This window comes from Diorhabda carinulata, chromosome 2, assembly GCF_026250575.1.
Source record: "Diorhabda carinulata isolate Delta chromosome 2, icDioCari1.1, whole genome shotgun sequence".
NCBI classification, from domain to species: Eukaryota; Metazoa; Arthropoda; class Insecta; order Coleoptera; family Chrysomelidae; genus Diorhabda; species Diorhabda carinulata.
The window spans coordinates 24,040,192-24,057,066 of record NC_079461.1 but is presented as its reverse complement, the minus strand read 5'-3'; the positions used below and the strand labels follow the sequence as shown (position 1 = coordinate 24,057,066).

The following is a 16,875-nucleotide window of genomic DNA, read 5'->3' as shown; positions in this document are numbered from 1 at the left end:
GCCGGAATCGTGGAGGATGTGCGAGCTCATTTTTTCGAGGTGGTGGTATTCAGAACGCTGTAACTCAAGTTCTACACAATATTTTTGGCTTAAAATTTATATTTATACTGTCGATATATATGTTAATAAATAGTAATAAACTTACACCTCTATCTACTTACTGGTACTAGAAAAAAAAAAACGAAAAAATCCCTAAAAAACAGACCGTCACATGGGATGACCCCCTTAATCCACGACCTCGTAGAAGCTTAAATAATTGAAAATAGTTGAAAGTTTTTTGATTCCTCCCTATTTTATGTTTTTCTTGATAAATCGTTTAGATTTCAGGTTTTTTCTGATAGAAAAGTAGTTTCCTAAAATAGGTATTACTTTACTATTAACATTATGTTTCTTTTGTGGGGTCTATTCGTTTGTATTTTTCTGGCATGTTTATATAATGTTGTGACTTTTTATAGAGACAATTGAAAAGACATCATTTTTGTTTGTTAAAGGCGAATTAAACATTTTTGTAAATAAAACATTGATGGAAACATGTTTTTCGTTATTCGACATTTCCTTATAAATGATAAAGTTTATTGAAAAATCATGAGAGTAAAAACAGAATCAAATTATCCATAATACGAAAATATTTTTTTAAATCAACGTCTGTGAAATTTAAGGTAAGGGCACCCCTAATTAAATCCCCTGGATGATTTCTGATATTTTAAAGTTAAAGGATTTACAAAGATACTTATTTTTTTTCTTCAATACTTTGGGCTATACTTGAGTCCCTACAACTCCTCGAGGTTGCAGCTTGGTATAGAGATAAATACTGCCCAATCGTGATATTTTTTGAACTCCCTATACGCCTGTCTCGACTTGAGATTATAAAATGTAAATGGCTCGTGTAGGATTTGACCCTGGGACCTCCACTTCGATAGAATCAGTGTGGTGCTTTTACCAACTGAGCTGACAAGCTTTGTTCTTTGATGTTCATCCACAATATATTGCTTTTGTCAAACATTCCAAAATTCTGGATATCGATGACTTATTTGAATGCTTCTCAAAGTTGTCTCGATTATTGAATTATCATCATTATTAAAGGACAATCAGAGTCACTGAAAACTCATAACTAGTTTTAAATTTATTGTATCAGAAACAAATATTGGTTTATAATTATTGGTTCATTTTGTGCACTGAATAAATTTAAATTTAGAGAAACAGATCAAAATAGAAGTCGCTGATAATAATACGTACATTGTAAAATAAAAATGGAAGCTACAGTAGATTAAATACATTTATCTTGAGATTATAAAATGAAAATGGCTCGTGTAGGATTTGAACCTGCGACCTCCACTTCGATAAAATCAGTGTGGTGCTCTAACCAACTGAGCTAACGAGCCTTGTTAATTCAGGATTATCCACAATATATTACATTCTTCAAACATTGCAGAATGAGTTTTTCATATTGAGGGCTTCTTAAATTGTTTTAAAAATTGCGTCGATTCTTAAATGATCATTAGTATTAAAGGACAATCAGAGTCACTGAAAACTCATAACTAGTTTCAAATTTATTATATATCATTATCTAATATTAGTTAATTAATTAACGGTGCCTTTTGTGCATTGAATAAATTTAGATTTAGAATCACAGACCAAAATAGAAATCGCTGATAATAATACTTATACCGCAAAATAAAAATGGAAGCTTCAGTAGATTATCTCCACTTATCTTGAGATTATAAAATAAAAATGGCTCGTGTAGGATTTGAACCTGCGACCTCCACTTCGATAGAATCAGTGTGGTGCTCTAACCAACTGAGCTAACGAGCCTTGTTTAATTAGGGTTATCTCCAATATATTCCATTCGTCAAACATAGCATATTGATGAAAGTTTCTGTTTACTAGCACGTTTTCTTGCTTAAACACTTTTTCATTTTTTAAATTATATTTTGTTTTTGTCTCTTGTTTTCACTCTTACAGCGTGTTCAAAGTGATGATGGCATTCTGAGCTTTACATTCATATATATACTGTTATGAACTCGTCCAGACATGGACCGTAAAGCCAGAGCTGTTAGATTTTGATAGAAGGTTTTGGCGGATGCGGAGGTTAGAAAAAATACTGGCTTGTCAATAAATAAACTAATGTTATCTGGAACATATAGGATTAGACAATTAAATGGTGTGTTTGAATAAATTAATTTGTAAAGTATTAGGTAAGTCTATTACTAAGTCTTAGTGTATAGTTTAGTCACTAGTTTAGTATATTTAGTTTATATATCCACTCCATCGTGATAAATAGTTTAAATAGATTTAAATAGAAGAAAAACATTACAATACTTACTCATATGTACGATGTTTCAAAACAAAATACGTTTCCCCAAACTTGGTCTCATTTTCTAATGATGTTTGTTTGATGATGTAAAATGTCGTTTCTGTGTAAGAGTCTTGAATATATTTCATTTTTTCGTTAGCAAAATTAATTAAAAAAGTGCTGGAGGTATTTTACGAATATAAAATAAAAAGGGAAAAACAATGGAAAGTTTCGCGGCGGATAAACTGTTATTCTGACCGTTTATAATGCGTCAAAGATTGTTGAAATCTCGAATCTCAAAAAAAAAGGATGAAAATGAAAATTAAAACTTTGTATGGAAACTTGCGTAGGGCCTGAGTTTCATCGACGAATTAACAGTACCCCAAAAAAAAAGGTTCGAACTTATTGCTTGATAAGGTTATTTTTTTAATGACAAAATTTACTTTTTTGAAATCTACTGTGATGCACAGCACAAGAACCAACCAATTCTCACAAATTTTATTTAGAAAACTCCCCATTCGGAGTGGTAAAAAGAAATACAGTACATTTTCATGTATTGAAGGTATCTATTTATTCAAATATATAAATTAATACACAATTAATTATTATTGTTATAACAGTCAAAATATAATCAAAATTGAACACTTATAACGTAATGTAACTTCTACAATTACAATTAGAAAAAAATATAATTTCCATGGGATGGGAGGGATGTACTTGATAGATTAACAGCAAATTATCAACATTCGGCTTGGATTTAATTGGGAATATCCCATATTTTTTGTTACCCTCTTTTAAATGTCACTTTCAGCTTGAACGTATGTCTGAATATCTTCATCAAGTCATTCTACCATCGATTAACCGACAAGTTTGAAAACTGTGAAAATTCGCGCCGACCAATATTTTCCTTCATTAATTTAAATTTCTCCACGTTCATGCAATAAATATAACTTTATTAAACTATATTTACCGGAAAAAGTGGATCTTATATGTGGAATATAGAGAGGATTGTGATCAAGACACACATAAACATTCAAAGAGTGAAATATTTAATCCTTTACCTGTGAGATTGTAATACGTTTTAATTTCGGATTTTATTCTATCATCAATCATATTTATTATGTACTGGATCACGAAATTATTAAATAATGTATTTTTTTTAAATCTCCTGTGATTACAATTTATTAACACATTATGATATGGATAATGAAACTCTGCAGTTCTTGAAATGTCACTAAAAAATCAATTTTGACAATTAAAATGAGTGATATTATTGGAAAAATAGATGTTAGTCATCTAGTAAATCAAGAAAACTATATGGAATTAGTTATAATCGTTCTAAAGAGTTTTACTACGATAAAAAATTCGCAAATCTTACAAAAAATATGCTTCTTGCATATTGTTCAGATATTAAACGCTCATGACTTTCGTCTATGTACTCAATGGTGAGAGCTTTCCTTTCTATAAAAGAATATACTAAAATTGAAAATTACAAATAAACTAATGGGATCTCGGTTTCTCAGGATTTCAGTCAAAAAAGTCAAGGGTATTAAATAGGTAACACATTTATCAATTTCTAAAACAAGCTCCGAATTCCCAGTATATGATGAAAAAAGTAAGGAAGTAATTTTTGTTCAGCTTTTCAAAGACATTTTCCAATTACTTTTTGTAGGTCGCTGCAATATTTGCCATTGCATGGGTGTAATATTAAATGTAAAAGTGCCATCAAAAACTGACAAGGATGAAAGATTTATCTTTAGAAGTGAGGTTGAAGAGGTATTAAATTTGACGATATATACCGTGAATACACGAAATTACGTCACAGTCATATTCCACATAAACGTTTTTTTATAAATTACCGAAATGAAAAGTGCACTGTCCAAGCTATTGGAGTAAATACGTTTGCTGAAATTCCGTATGAGATTGCAAAATTTCTGAATTTAGAGAATCTTGAGCTATACACAGGTCCCTGTTTCAGGAGATCCACCGCAACTCTTCTTGCAGATACTGGAGCAGATATGCTAGAGCTCAAACGACACGACGAATAGAAATTGTCGTTAGTAACGAAAGGATACGTAGCGCAAATACTTGCGATCAAACTCAATGCTGCAAAACAAATATTTCAAACTGAAGAAAATGACAATGTACACAAATCAAGAAGTAGAATTGAAAATTAATTCACTAAGAAATATTAATATAGACAATTGCAAAAATTGTACATTTACTTTTTTTATAAATGGTACAAATAATATTTAAGTTAAATTATTCCTAATTACTAGTTCCTAGCTTTCTCAATGCTAACCGATAGTTTTAATCAATTATTAAATATTTTGCTCTTAAATTACGCTTTTTATTTCTCTACACCTAAATGAAACATTTTTTTTCATGATCGTAAAAAAACTATTGTATGCAACTCGTGCAAAAAGTGTTTATCACACACGACGTGTTTTCAAACTCTACTTAGCGACCTTGTTAGAGAAATTCATGTCGCGTGCAATAAACACTTACTTTTTGCACTTGTTACATTGATAACTATTATCAAAAAACTCTCCTTTGTTTTTATTAAACTGTAAGTTGACCTCATTTTTTGAAAAAATCTGTGGTATATGCGATGTTTGCTTCAAAATTGATCAAATTGATTATAAACTAAACCGAAACTCTAAAATTGATTTAAAAGTAAATAAAATATTGATAAACATGCACCTTTCGATAACCGTACTTCGGTATGTAACATTTTTTGTCACGCCTAACGTAAACCCCCGTTGAGTCTCCCATGGACTCCTGGTGGTCTACTTGGACCACTTTCGGAATCACGGGTCTAGTCCATATTCAAATTATATATACGGAGACAGTATGATGGTAAAAAAGGGGGTAGACAAATAAGAAGATATAGAGGAAGAAGCAGAAATTGATGGTGAAGAAGTAAGAAATGATGAGATGGACAAGGAACAAGGAAAATGTTGTGAGTAACTGATGTGAAATTGTTTGTCAATTTTTAATTTTGTATACATTTACTACCATAAATATAAGTTAAAAAAGCTATTTTTCTAAAAGCCTTCGCAAGAATGTCTCGATCTCCTGAAACATTATAATTTCCAACAGGTAAAATCTCGACGGCTTAAACATAGCAAAACGTGATTTGTGAATGTACTCCAAGCACTTATCTCCAGGCAAAAAATTAAGTTCGCAACCCCAGTAATTATTGAGAAATCGACAAGCCCCTAGCTTCTCATTTATAGCTAAAGTATATTTCGCATGGGAGGGAAAATGGCAGCGCCACCTACATTGTGTCTTTACGGTCAAAAACATGACACACATCGTAATTTTACACGCTTCTATCTAAAATTTCATAAGAAACTGTGAATAAAAATTTTGCATTTTTCAACCCTAGAAAATCTTGATTTACGTAAAATCATCGGATTCTGCATGATAAAAAATGTAAACCTACTGGCGTGTTACAATGTTATTAATCATTGATTAGTTGAAAGTTTGGTAGGTCTTGAATTACAACAGCTTTTCCGGGTTAATATATTGTGAATGGTTTACAAACAAATATTATGAAATCGTCAATTTTCATAAAACAAAGTTTTTGTATTTTGTAAAGGATGTACATGTATAAATACTTAAATGTAATGGAGTTTCATAATACAGAGTCGATTAAGTTTATTAGTTGGGTGTGTATTGAATTACACGGTTATGACAACATTTTATCTAATTAAACAGCAATAAGTAGAACTTGTGAATTATTGTTTATTATTAGATATTTGTATTGCTTTCTCAAAAATCTTTCACTTTCTTTTGTGATTGATTAGCTGTTTGGTACCCGGGTCATAGCCATTACCGCATACAATACCTTCGTGCCCATCCCCACGGATCCCCACTATGATAGCGATAATCTCAGTATCTTTTTGTTAGGACTATTAATAATTTTTGGGTATAAAATGAAAAAAAATGCCATAGGGATGTTAGATCTTGAATACGCGGTCTACTGAATAGAGTGGTTCGTTAATTTCTGAAATATGAGATCCAAATCAATCGTGAGTAAAATTAATTCATTTTTCTTAAAATTTTGGTGTGTGGTTTTGCTAAAATTTATACAGAAATATTAAATACCTGAAAAGTTATTTCAAATCATTCACAATAATATTTTCATATTCTCAATGGTAAATGACCAAAGTGAGGTTTCAAAAATAAAAAAATATATATAAAATTTGGCAGTTCTGCAATACTATGTTCCCTTTTGTATAAGATTCCATCAATAATTAATGCTGTTGTTAAACTTCCAATGGTATTGTATAAATATTTTTTATGACTATTGTGATAGATATACGAGTGTGAAGTATTTACTAGAGCCGAATTACTGAATTTTATGGCTAGAGATCTTCTAGAACTAACAGGAAAAAATTGATTTTAGTCGAAATTCATTCAATGTCGCTAAATATAAGAACAGAATAACAGTAACTTTCGGAATCAACAATAATAATTGGAAATATTTCATTTATTTTGCTTCATTATATTTGAAATCAACAATAGTGTTTACTGAATTACAGGGTGTTTTGATAAAAAATTTAGAAACTATTTCTTTTTGTCAAAAACGATTTGAGGAAATGTCATACTTGGAGGAAAATATAAATACTACTATTACCTACTAAATTATGGTGAATAAATGTTCCTGGTTACCATCCGAGACTAGTAGATGTCAATTAGAATGAACTGACCTAATATTGAAGGCAGATACTGTGAACGAATCGTATATCAGCTGACATGTAGTGTGCTTAGACTTTATTCAAATATATTTAATATTAAATGATTCAAGTACTACACTCTAGGCAGTCGTATATTTAATATATTTTAAAGAACTATTAAAAATATAGAAGACTTGCGAAACATTCTTTGTAATGCTTAGAAATAGCAGTAAGTGACCACGGAGTACTAATCGGAAGAACCACTCTTATTGTATGTTTTAGATTTCGCTAGGGACGAATCTAAATTTATATTGTTCAAACACCATGAGATAAAATGGTAACTATTAAGCAGAAAATTCGTAAAAATGAAATTAATTGATATTAAACTCGCTGCAACTTAAACAATTATGAATATTATTCTATATTATCAAATTCAGCAATCCCCTTTCTACCCTATATATTGATCATCAAAACTTCATGGACAGAATCTAATCTGAAAAAAAAATATTAGTAGCAATAGTTATCTATTAAATGATACAAAGCGCATACATACTAGTAATTTATACCAATTTTACAATCTCAATGAACTGACATAAGAGTCTCATACATTGCCAGTTTTTTATTAGTGTTCAATCGATGGATTTCGAATTCAACTAATATTTATGAAAATTGAATTGAGGCTAAAAATCTATTCGGCATATTTCAGGTGATTTTGCTGGTAGCACTACAGGTTGCTCATATCAGTACAGGATCATTTGGATTAGGTGGAGGAGGAGGAGGTGGAAAAGAGCAGTAAGTATATAGTCGATCATTTTGTATTCCACAAAAAATAAATTATGAACTTTTAACAATTGAACAAGAATTTCTTATATCGTTTAAGCATAGTTTTTTAACTGAAAATATTACTGTTGAGGTGAAGACTTGGAATGAGAAGCATTGGGGTGATTAACCATAATCGATTTCCATGCATAGTTTGAGCGTGGTCATTCAAACACCAATCATTCTTAACGAACAGGACGTCTAAAATAAGCGATTACACCAGGAAAGATATGATATGGAAGCACTTTATTCTCATTTTATGTAGTATGAGTATGATTACTTGAGGTCTTATTTTCTTTCTTCTAATTTTATCTTACAATTAACAAAAACAACAATCTATTAATGATTCATAGTGATGTTTAGAGGAGTTTCGATCAAATAAACAGTTTTCTTGTGAGGATATATGACCATGGATGAAACTTGAATGTATGAAGTGAAACAGGAGTCATACAAACAAACTACAATCGACTAATGAGGTTATAGCTTATATTTTTTGAGTACATTTTTATTTGTCTATTTGGTAAAGGAAAAAACAATTAACTGTGACTATTACTGTATATCTTTGGGTCGATTGAAGGAAAATAATGAAGAAACAGCTACAATAAGCACAGGAAAAATATTATTACCATATTACCGTCGACAAAAACGATAACAAAATTGAATAGATTCATATTTTCCATATGTGTCCTTCAAACATTATTGGTTGTTTTTAAATAAGGTATACGATAAATTATGAGAGAAAAATTATCTTGTCTGAAGTGTGTATCAAAAATGATATTTTTTGAGGTCATAGATTGGCATATTAGTAAACTTTACTGTTAAGAGATTTGAATATTTCATCGGAGAATGATTGGGCACTGCACTATCTTCATATTCCTTTCTTTGATACAATATTTTACATGTCACCGTCCCGAGCATATTTTTTAAAGATAAACAAACTTCTCAATTATTAGTGGGATTGTTCATTTTAGATGACGAAAGTCTCTGAAAATCTGTTTTTACTATCAATGGGGTCTTCATTTTAAATAGACAACATCACTATTTGTTTATAATCCTTATTGTTTTCCCAATTTGTTCCTAGAGTCAAATATAAATATTTGAATATTGTCAATAAATATCTAAGTGAAATTTGAATATCTACATTAACCAACTAAATGATTGAGAGTTCAGATTTTTTCAATTAAATTGTTATTTCGGGCTGTGTCATTCCGCTAAACTCATCATGCTTAGAAATGTGGTAAGAAGGAATCGTTCGAACACACAGTAGCTTTTCTTTGAATAAGTATAATTCGAATATCTTGTTTACTTTGTTTCAAATATAATGATAAATTATCCATCATCTTTTGTATCACATCTCATATACTTATATATTGTGAAGTGAATCCAGGGTTTTGGTTGAGTTTTTTTGGCATAATATCAAAATAGTTCATAACAATTATCTCATTCAAAACAATTGAAAACTTTTCGTTAAACTTGTAATCATTATTTTGTTAAGTGTTGGTTTTGTGTTTCTAGTATATTCTCTATCTATTTATAGTATCAATTATCACTTTTCTCAACATTTTCTATTGTTAACAAATATTTAACAATTTTCTCTTTTCTTTAAAACGTTTATAACATTCACCTTATTTATTGAGTGATAACAGTGAAGTTAAATCTCATAACTTTCATTTCAAAATTTTTTGTTGAATTTATTTTCAACCAATTAATTTTAGATGCCACATAAATATCATAGACCACACTACCAAGTATAATTGATACCTGAGTTCACTGTACGACCTTTTGAACATTTAATTATGTCGTGTAATAATAGTGTATCCAAACAGTACGAGGATGTATTGATATCTAGTTAGCGTAGACCAGTGCCATACATAAACAAAATATTGCGTTACCATAGCAACGAACAATAACTTATTAGAAGTGTCAGTGTAAAGTTTGAAGCAAAAAAGTGAACCAGAGTTACGCAATAAATTAAAAGAAAAAAGATGTCCACCGAAATTGTGAAATTCGAAAAAATGGAGTATCGACCCATCATCAAGTACCTGAATTTTAAAGGGTTCGGAGGTAAGCAGGCTTACGAAGATATGCTTAATACCCTTGGTGATCAATGTCCTTCGTATGCCACTGTGAAAAATTGGACTGCAAGCTTCAAAAGGGGTGAATTTTCAATTGAAGATGGTGACAGTTCGGGAAGGCCAGCTTCTGTGTCAATCCCCGAATATATCGATGCAGTTCATCACATGATTTTATCAGACCGTTGAATTGGGCTAAAACGGATATCTGAAGCACTGAATATTTCATATGAACGCGTTCATCATATAGTTCACGTCAACTTGGACATGAGCAAAATGGATCCCCAAATGTTTGAATGTTGACCAAAAGTGGCAAGGGTAAAAGCATCGTGTTCGATCTGTGCTCGATTTGAAAACGATGTAGATTTCTTAAACCGAATTGTTACTATGGATGAGACTTGGGTACATTTCTACGATCCAGAAACAAAGCAACGATCGATGAAATGGCGACAGTCTAGTTCTCCAAGACCTAAGAAGTTTCGTGTACAAAAATCTGCTGGAAAAGTTCTTGCTTCATTTTTTTGGGATTGCCATGAGTAATCATGATTGATTTTTTGGATAAGGGTAGAACAATAACTGGAGATTACTATTCGATATTACTTACCACTCTATGGGGAAAAATTGAAGAGAATGGACGGGAAAAGCTATCCAAAGTTGTTTTGTTTTTGCAGGACAACGCCGCTACACACAAATCTCATGTTGCTCTGTTGAACTTGTTTTCAACATTCACATGTTTCAGAGACATTCTTGTAAAATAATGGTACAAATTTCTTCGCCACGTTTAAAATATTTCCTTTGAACAATTTTTCTCTAATTTGTGATATAATCATCTCTTTCGTCCAATCATAATCTGCAAATCAATCAACAGCTGTAGATTATTTTAGCAGAAACATAGAAATGTAAACCAAGTTTTGGATTTGTTTTCTCCTCAAACAAAATGATTTTCTATTGTTTTGTTTGTATTTTATCACTACAGCTAATCTAATATTTCGAATAAATGTTATAATATAACAACAAAATGAGTTATAACAATCATTTTATTTTTTAAATGATGTGTACTCAATATTTTTTTAATTTGTTTATGTATGGTTACAATAATGTCACTTTATTTGATACTACCATCAGTCCAATCTTTTTATTTTACTAATTTATAAATATTACAAGATTTAACATAAATTTTCATTTTAATATTAGCATCCACATCAGAATTCACTTACCAGTAGAAGTACAACATGGAGATCATGGCGGAGGAGGGCACGGAGGAGGGCACGGAGGTGGCCATGGAGGAGATGGAGGACATGGAGGAGACGAGGGGCATGGAGGATACGGTGGAAGTCATGACGATCACCATGGAGGCGGAAGTGGTGGATACGGAGGTGGAGGAGGTAGCGGCTTTGGTGGTGGATTTGGAGGAGGGCATGGTGGAGGAGGAGGCTCAACAATTATCATAAACGGAGTTGGCGGAGGTCAGGGAGGTGGCCATGGAGGTGGTGGATATGGCGGAGGTAAGTTTTATAGAAAACTTTTCCGAATATTTCAGATGACAGGATTCTTATACATCTTATTGGTACAGAAGTTTACCCTTTACGTTCTTCTGATATTGCAGCCTCTTTCTTTCTTATTTTTTGCATTGACTTTCACAATTCAATTATGTATAATTTGTCAAAATAAATGTATTTTCTTCATTCTTCATCTAAGTGCAATGTTCTTCAGACTCTTCTCTCTCATAAATTGAGAAAAACATTAGAATCTCATTATTGAGTTTAATATTAGAGTTTCGTGTACGAACATTTGTAAACAATATAATAGAAGTATTCGAAAATATTACCACAGTGTTTAGTACCTCTATTTATTTCAATATATCTATCTAGAGATTCACTGGATTAGCTAAAATATAGCAAAAGAATAAATGAATTTCTCTACGCGGACCTCATGCTGTTTTTGAAGAATTAAAACGAGATAGGTTAAAGTGAATGCGTGCTACGAATTGTCATTGGGGCAAAGATGCCAGAACTCGCTTGATAGATGAAAAAATAGGGAAACCAATTGTTCCGGTTATAATGCATGCAATGAGATATCTTCACTTATAGTGAATACGAATTCAAAGAAGATGTGTTCTTCGAACATATTGTTATAAATTCGTCTTAACAAACAATGTTTTCCGATAAGACTGGATCCAATGGTAGCGAACACAACGTCAGAACAAGCACGAAATCGTCATAATTATTTGACCGAACAAATTTTCGTATGACCTTCGTCTGTTCAGGGTTTCCATCATTGAATTTAAAGTTGTTTGATTGGATAAAAATAAATAAGAATATACCTGATTTTCGAATATAGAGGTAAAAAAGTTATAACAGATATATTCCTCGGCGAAACTGCTACACTTAACGCTTCCAGTGAGTACAATTTTTTATTTTGTTGTAGCAATCAGATTTAATGGTTACATTTTTTATTCATTGAAAACAAGACTTTTGGAGTTACAAACTATTACGTTGGGTATTATTGGATTAAAATTTTATCATCTGAGCTAACAAAATAATTTCTAAACGTTTAGCCTCATAGTAAAGTGATTACATATCCATGAAAGTGGCGTCTTGTATAATAGTTCAACGTCCAATATTAACGGATGTAAGACCTTATTATTGATGATTATGTTATGCAAGATACAAACACATTTTCTAACTTCCACTTTGCTACCAAAAACACATTACACTGCTATTAATATCTATTATTAAAAAATAAAACAAAAATCATAGCCCTTATAAATATACTGACTCTTATTGTTTAAGGCATGTAATGCGAATATGTATTCTGTCTGTACATCCCTTGCACTAAATTTCATCTGTTGTAGAAGTTACTCGTCATTATTTTCCATTCCTCTGTACCCCATATAGCTTGGTATGTTTCATACCTTAGTTGTTGTAGTTGTAATCAATCTTTGTTTTGTCAATACATTTATGTAAATTTGTGTACTTTTGATACTTTGTTCTATCCCTTTAGTATGCATTCAAATGCGACTAGTCTCATCCTGAAGGACTTGAAGAACTTTTCTGTTTCGTATCTCAATTCTTGAAATAACATTTGAAATAATCCTTTGTCATGTATACTGGAATATAACTGGTTGAAGTACCCCTTTTTCTCATCATTCCGCAAAAATCAACTAATTATCAGAATATCAGAAAACATTCGAGCATATCTTTAAGATAGCCAACTGTTTCCGTTTCAGAGTCATCTCTTGCTTCCGTATTAGTACTAAACGTACATGGAAACGACATTTTTCTCTCTGCTTTTGACAGCGTATTTAAAATTCAAATCTTTCGTTCAGTTGTTCCTTGAAACAATGTAATGGAGTTGCATCAACCAAAACGATCACGAAATTGTTTCGAAAACCACTGGATGACAGTCTTAAATATAATGCCTCCATTCCATTTTAATCATGAAGAGAACAGGACTTCAGAAGTGAATAAAAAAATAAGACAATGGAAAGTTTTTCATTACATTCAAAAGAAAATAAACATATAGATAAATACACGCACGTACGTATATATTAGAGTAAAATATACACCACGAACCAAAGGATCTATTGTGGCCCCCTTTACTGCTACGGTACTAGGGAACCTCGTAACTCACAGCTAATTAATTTCACTCCTCTTAAAAACTTCAGAATGTGGCATGGCTGTAGCTGCCATATATCTCTGGAGTTCCTTGATGTCTCACACTTTAAGAAAATATGTAGAAGTTCCGTCCTGTGCGCAACAGAATCTGCAGACTGCTAGGCCTAATATCTTCAGATCTAAAACGATCCTTCAAGAAAATATATATAAAGGTCTAAGAAGTAAAAAAAGTAGAAAATTGACGAAAAAAAAAATATTTCTATACGATGGTCAATTTTTACCTTTAGATGATCCTACTGGAAGGTCTGGTATTTCAAGGACAGAATAAGAAGTTGAAAGCTAAAGCACAAGTGTAGTTTCTGTGACACAAAAAAAAGAAAAAATGTTTTGGATGTATTTTTGAATTTTCTGTTATGCTACTAATAAAACTGGCCCTGGTCATTAACTGAGCATCAAAAGGTAGAGGAAACCTAAAATAAGTACAACTGTAACTCAACAAACTCTTTTCTTTCATATAAATTGTATAGAAATATAAATAATATTGATTAGAAAATATTTATATCCTTACATTTTAGTAATTTGATAAAAACACTTTTCGACACCCATTTCAGGTGTCAAAATAACTCTGTACGTGAATAAAACGAAAACACTTATGTATAAGTTGTTGGTAGGTAGAAAAGCAGAGAAAGTGGAAGGCCGCCACTGACGAGTTTTATTATAGACGAGGTCGTGCGTTTCGGCAACAATTCTACAGGCCTTCTGGCCAAAGAAAGCATGTAAAGTCGCACATTAAAGTGCAGGGACAAAAATTCTTCTCACCCGATACAGTCTTCAAAAACAGCCTGCAAACTGTCTTTACTCCAGCTGAAAATGGCAATGCAAAACTTGCCTGAGACTAAACTCTGCGGCCTTTTTGACGCCTGCTTGACATTTTCTTACTTTCCTCAATGTTGGAAATCCGCCAATACAGTTCAAATTTCTATACCCGGCAAAGATCCTACCAAACCTGAATCTTACCGCCCTATTTCAGCGTCCTGGGTAAAGTCTTTGATTAAAGGTAGAATCTGGGACTTTTGTACCGAGCTTAATATTATTCCAAAGCTCCAATTCGGATTCAGGCAAGAACATTCCACGCACAATACCATCACCAATCTTCAAATTATCTTGACCAAAGCAATGAACCAACATCAGTGCGCTTCCACTATTTTCATGGATGTTCAGAAGACTTTCGATCAGGTCTGGCATGCCAAACTTGTTAGGAATCTTCTGACTATCCGACTACAGCCTCCTACAATTACATTGATATATTCATATCTCACCAACCGCTCCATCAGAGTCAAAGTTGGTCATTGCCTATCCGAACCTTTCTGCCCCCTTACTGGCGTTCCGCAAGGCTCCATTCTGACTCCACTCCTATATATATGTACGTATGTTACTCCAGTCCCTCTTGACCACACAGTAAAGGTCCAATTCTATGCGAACGACACCGCACTCATCACTTTCGTCCAAAACATGCACTTTCTCAATACTAAATTCAAAAATTTTCTAAACACCCACCCTACACAGTTCGTCGATTGTTAGTGTTGCAGGCTTTCTGCGGTTTCCCTGCAACCTGGTGAACCGGTTTTTCAGCCAAATGGCCGACGATAGGGAATAATGCAGCAGCAGCAAACAAATAAGAAAAAACACATTTTCAAAAAACCAAACAAAAATTATCAAAATCCCTCAAAAATGAAATAAAAAAACTGAGATGAGTCGTTTTTGTTTACAAGCTTCGTTTTCGTTTTCTTCTGGCTAAAATCTCCCCTCAGAAATAGTTAGACAGACACAAGCCAATGCAACCACTACAACCCCAGCCTTGCAGAAGAGCTATTCCTATATCAGGGCCTACTCCAACAAACCCCCCTCTCTACAAAAATCCTCCTTATCCTGCCAAACTGTAACCGACGAATCTCTCTCTCTCTCTCTCTCTCTCACTCAGATATGAAATGATTTACAGTTTTTAATGGATAACTATATATATATATATATATATATATATATATATATATATATATATATATATATATATATATATATATATATATATATATATATATATATATATATATATATATATATATATATATATATAAAATTACCAACGTCTTATTCTAAAAATCAAGACCTGAATTCGTCAAGATTGATTATTATTGGGGTTACGTGTGGTCAAACAGAATATTCATTTCCTTCATTTGTTACGCGTTCACCACCATTTTCCATAAATTATTGTCAAATTCCGATACAACTTGACGTACGTTTTCAATCAGCACTTAAAGTGGGTGGACGTCTATATTTGCTAGGTTTTCTTTCTATGTACTTCGAACTATTTCTACAGAATTGAACTCAGAATATTACGGGGGCAATTTTAATAGAGTATGCGAATGAGTCATATCATAAATGATAAGATGCGTTGTCAATAACAATTTTTGAATTTGAGGGAATGTTTGGTAGGAACTAAATATTTATAGTCATAAACAGTTTGTCCTGAATCATGTCCAAACTAAATTCGCTATATAAAAGTCATACATTATTCGTACAATGATAACATAACTTGAATACAACCCCTAAAACCGCCACAATAGTACAAACCAAACTAAATATTCTATTCAATGAAAATAATGCGGCGAATTCTTTGAGATAACCAATTGTTTTATTTTTATCTTAGCTCATGTGGTCTCTGGCTTCACTTTGATATATTACCGGGATTGCCAAGTATACGTCATGAACTTGTAGAATTCTTTATTGTTTATCCTACTTTACATAAATATCTCTCTCTTATAATTTTTCATAATAAATTCTAGGGGGTGGAGGATTTGGTGGTGGTCATGGACATAGTGGATATGGAGGAGGCGGTGGAAATGGAGGTGGACATAGTGAGTAAATAATTATGTAAAAATATTTTATTAATGTTTCCAAATGTTCTTGATTTTAAAAGCTTTAACACACAGTTGACATAGAAATATCAGCTATTTTTGCAATATGGTTCAAAAAAATGCATTCCAGTATACAAAAGTTTGATGATGCAATAGCAGAAAATGCATCATTTCACAAAAATTTCTGAAAACTTAATTCAATATTGTAGGTGGAGGCGGAGGTGGAGGCAGATCATTTGTTGGTGTAATACACGGTCATTTAAGTGAAAGCGGCGGTGGACATGGAGGGGGATATGGGAATGGCGGTGGTAATGGAAATGGAGGACATGGAAGTGGAGGAGGAGTAGGATTTGTTGGAATTATTCAAGATCATTTATTAGACGGTGGCCATGGAGGAGGATACGGACATGGTGGTGGTGGTTATGGACATGGAGGACAAGGAAGTGGAGGACATGGAAGTGGAGGACATGGAAG

General features: G+C 32.3%; 2 non-coding genes across 2 annotated transcripts; both read right to left on the bottom strand.

Annotated features, from left to right (window-relative positions):
* Nucleotides 1-1,302: 1,302 nt before the first annotated feature.
* Trnai-gau (transfer RNA isoleucine (anticodon GAU)) lies at nucleotides 1,303-1,382 on the bottom strand. The gene is given in 2 exon segments: nucleotides 1,303-1,338; nucleotides 1,345-1,382. It is a non-coding gene; the product is annotated as a tRNA-Ile (tRNA).
* Nucleotides 1,383-1,732: 350 nt separating this feature from the next.
* On the bottom strand, nucleotides 1,733-1,812 carry Trnad-auc (transfer RNA aspartic acid (anticodon AUC)). Its single transcript has one exon. It is a non-coding gene; the product is annotated as a tRNA-Asp (tRNA).
* Nucleotides 1,813-16,875: the final 15,063 nt, after the last annotated feature.